Genomic DNA, 4,785 nt, shown 5'->3' on the forward strand with positions numbered 1-4,785 from the left:
TTGGAATGTTGAGCTCCATAGGCTGCAAAGCCTCTTGACCATAGACCAAGTGAAATGGTGTGAACTCCGTGGCTTCCCTATATGTGGTTCGATATGCCCACAAGGCACCATCCAAGAAGTCATCCCATAATTTTGTCTTGTTTTGCACCATCTTTCTAATGATTCCTGCAATGACACCATTAGCCTTCTCCACCAAACCATTTGATTGTGGGTAGTATGGTGTGCTATGACGATGTAGAATGTGAAGCTCTTCACAAACTTCTGTGAGCAAGCCCTTCCTAAACCCTGGACCATTATCAGAAACAATCTCCAAAGGTGTGCCAAATCTGCAACAAATGTGAGTGTACACAAACTTGCTAACTGTCCTCTCATTCACTCTTGCCACACTTTGAGCTTCCACCCACCTAATCATATAGTCTACAGCCACTAGAATGTAGAGTTTACCATTTTTTGTCCTAGGGAGAGGACCCATAGCATCAATGCCCCACTTTTCAAAGGGTCCATTTGCAAGCACTATTTGCCTCGGGCCATGCACCAACCTTCTATTTCCATTTATCTGACAATTGTGACAACTTTTACACCAATGTTGAACATCCACATGCAAGCTTGGCCAAACATACCCCGCAAGAAAAATCTTCTTCACAGTTGATTCTTGGGAAAAATGACCACCACATGCCTCTTCATGCAAACCTTTTAGAATGGCTGGTATTTCCTCGATAGTTGGTACTCTTCTGCACACTTGATCCTTCCCTTTTTGATAGAGGGAGCCTTCTAGGAAGAGATAGAAACTTGCCTTCTTCATGAGTCTCCTCTTCTGAGCCTTCGTGAAGTCTTGTGGAAACTCACCCTCCAAAATGTAGCCGATAATGGGAGCCAATGACTCCAATCCCTGGTATCTCGGTTTCTTGACAGCTGCTGCCACCATGATGACCTGCACTTCTCTCTCAACACATGTAACTGCTTGTTGTGCAAGTAAATCGGCATCTTCATTTTGTTTCCTCGGAATATGATATAGTTGCACTTCTTCAAACTGATTAAACATCCTACGAATGGCATGAACTTTTGTCCTTAAGCTTTCATTCTTGCATGCCCAAATGCCTAAAATCTGTTTAACAATGAGAAGTGCATCTCCTTTTACCATGAGACGTTTTATCCCTTGGCCAATGCACATCTTCAAACCATGAAGTAGTGTGTCGTATTCTGATTCATTGTTGCTAGTTGAACCTGGTAGATTGACCTTCTCTTTCGTGACCACCTCTCCACTTGGGTTGAGCAACACTAGCCCTCCCCCTGCTTTCCCTGTGGCTCGTCGAAAAGCTCCATCAAAGAACAAGGTAAAAGAATTGGGAATACTTTTTGGTGGTGGCAATGGTAGGGTCTTTACTTGAGGCACCTTAATTTCCTTCTCATGTACCCTATAAGTGAGAATCCCTGCCAATTGTGCACGCACACTATCTTCTACCTTGAAAGAGTATTGGAACTCTTGCAACTCCATAATCTACTTTGAGATCCTAGTACTAAGATTCATTTGAGATGACACCCAAGGGAACAAATTTTCTGCAGTGAGAATTACAAAAGGTTTTGGTAGTAGGTAGGATCTAAACTTTCTCACCGCAAACATGAGAGAAAGCATCATGAGTTCTGCTTCTGTGTAGTCTCTCTCCAAAGCATTCATGACCCTACTAGCAAAGTAGATGGGTCGCATCCTTGTACTGTGGGGATCTTGTTGTAGCAACACAGCACCAATTGTTTCCCTTCCAACACTAGAGCTAACAAAGAATGTGTACTCCCAACAAGGAGGCATGCATGTTGGTAGCTCTGACAAAATGACTTTAATGTTACAAAAATACTCTTCAAGCTCATCAGACCATGCAAATTCTACTTGTTGTGTCAACTTTTGCAAAGGATGAAGCAACTCCGAGGCTAAGTGAATGAAGCGTGACATATACTTCACCTTCTGAATGAAAGAGATGACCTCCTTAAGACTCTTCGGTGATGGGAGCTCAATAAGAGCCTTTGCCTTTGAAGGATCCACCTCAATGCCTTTATAGGAAACCTTGTGACCGAGCAAGATCACTTCATCCTCACCTATGTGGCACTTGTCGGGGTTGAGTTGACCTCCCATGTCGTAGAGCTTCTTTAAACCTTCTTCTACCCTTTGTAGATGCAATGATTCTGAGCTATAAATGCAAAAATCATCAATGAACACCCTAATTGACTTTCCAAAGAATGCTTGAAACACCATGTTCATGAAACGTTGGAATGTTGCAGGAGCATTTCTCAGACCAAATGGCATGACTCTAAAAGCATAACAACCCCAAGGAGTGATAAAGGTTGTTTTCAATTGATCTTCCAATGCGATACCTATTTGAAAGTAGCCTGAGTAGCCATCACACACAGTGTACTTCTCATGACCAGCTACCTCATTTAGTATCTCATCCTGAAATGGGAGGGGAAAGTGATCTCTTTTTGTTGCCTCATTGAGTGGACGGTAATCCACACACACCTTCCACTTTCCGTTTTTCTTAGGAGTGACAACAACAGGAGAGACCCACTTTGAATTCTCCACTGGATAAATGAAACCTGCTGCTAGAAGCTTTCTTACCTCCTTGAGTAGAGCCTGCTCCTTTATAACTCCTAGCCTTCGTAGCTTCTGAGCTTTAGGTGTGGCCTCAGGCTTTAACTCAATCTTGTGTTGAACAACATCTACCCCACGCACATCGGTGTAGTCTTTAGCGAAAAGCCTAGGAAACTTCCTTAGCACACATTTGAACTCCTCTCTTTCATCCTTTGTAAGTGTTGTTGATAGCATACCTTCCAGCATCCCTTCATCTTGAACACCTTCATTCTCTTGAGGACCTACCTCCTCCAAGCCTTGACAAGAGGTCTCTTGGCTGCTTGGCTTAAACCTTACCCCCATGACTTCGATGGAAGACTCCTCTTCAGTAATGCTGCTGCTACTTTCTTCTTCTGAAGTGCTATCGGTCCAACCTTCTTCCGTCTCACTTTGAGATGATTCTTCATGGAGCTCCTCTTGGCGTTGCTCCTTCATGTCAAAGACAACCTTCTTATGATTGTCATTCCTGCAAATTAATTTCCCACTCTCCCAATCCTGCAAAGCTCGCATTTTCATTAGCCATGGTCTTCCTAGGATAAAATGATAACCACTTCCCTTGGTCGACATAACATAAAAATCCACCGCTTTCTTAATGCCAAAGGCCTCTACAAAGACATTTTTACAAATGCCTACACACCTAGCCTTGCTATTGTTTGCCATCTTGACTTTGATTTCAGGTGTCTCATGGATGTGCATGCCTAGTCTTTGCATGAGTCCCTCTGTCATGATGCAAATTTGTGCACCCCCATCCACTAGACCTTTCCTAACCAATCTTCCTTTGATATAACAGTCTAGCACTGGTGTAATGTCCTCATTCATTTCAGCTTGTGCAATTTTTACAACATGCACACTCTCTTTTACCTTTCTCCTAGTGCTAACTGCCTTTGCTAAATCCCTCCTAACTTGTGGGCATAATGCAAGAAAATGAGGCCATGAGATATCAGGACCCTTACCTCTCATGTCTTCCAACAAGTTGTACGGAGCCATACCCTGTCCAAGAGGGAAGTCTTGGAGGTTGATACGACGTCGAGTCCTCTTGGTTTCCTTGGTTTCCTTTGCCTTCTTGCCTTGTCCATGGTCACTCTGTGATGTGACTCCTTCTTTCTCTTTACCTTTTCGTCGGCCACGCTTAATGCCATTGGCTTCCATGTCAACCTCATTTGAATTTGTCACCTCTACCACATGCACATTTGGATCTGGCAAAGGTGGAACTCCTTCTACCCCTTGTGGAGGTGGTCTTGGTCCATTTTGCCTTTGTAGAAGCCTTGGTTGTTGACCAGCTCCTTCTCCTGCATTCATCACTGGGTAATTCAAGTTAGGTCTCCCTGGCTCTCCACGGGGCCAAGGACAATTATACATCCCATGTCCAGACTCTCCGCAATTCCAACATTGCAAGACTCTCCTAGGTCGTGGGTCTCGCTCTTCAGACTTCTTTGCTTGTCCCTTTGGACCTATGGCTTGTGCAAGGTGAATTGACAGGCTGCTTAAGGATTCATTTAACTTCTCAATCACTTCCGCCGTTACCTCAGGAAGCTCCTTACATATTGATGCTTGTGACTTACCTTTGGGTCTAAGACCTTCTATTGGAACCTCCCCCCTTAAGCACTTGAGTTTCCTATATTTCTCAGCAGCCCTAGTTTCAGCTGCATCAAAGGTAGCAGGTGCACTCGCCTCAACTTTTACCTTAAGGTCAGGAAAGAGTCCGGCTATGAACCTCTCCTTCTTTAGAAATTCTGCACCATCACCAGGGTTAGCAACATTTCGTATCCATAGAGCCCAAAGACGTAGGAACTCTTGCTTGTACAAGTAGTAGTCATCTAAGTCTTTTTGCTTATGAGAAACAATGTCTTGCCATAATTTTTGAGTGTTTTGGGGATCAAAGAAGTATTTCTTGAAACGATTCAAAACTTCCGTGTAATTCCCTTTAAATTCCTCAGGCAAAGAGTCAAACCAAGTGCTAGCATCTTTCCTAAGGACCACCTCAAACATTTCTACACGTTCTTGATCAGTTACTATCCTCTTGATACGGCAAGACATCTTGAAATTCGCTAGAAATAATTCTGCATCCTCTCCAGGCTCTCCAAAGAAAAGAGGATATCCAGACATTTGGCGTTGGCTCTCCATTGAATTGATTTCAAAGTGACGCGTTTTTTTTTTTCTTTAAAAGA

The sequence above is a fragment of the Adiantum capillus-veneris genome, chromosome 3 (genome assembly GCF_014529385.1).
Source record: "Adiantum capillus-veneris isolate H3 chromosome 3, ASM1452938v2, whole genome shotgun sequence".
Classification (NCBI taxonomy): domain Eukaryota; kingdom Viridiplantae; phylum Streptophyta; class Polypodiopsida; order Polypodiales; family Pteridaceae; genus Adiantum; species Adiantum capillus-veneris.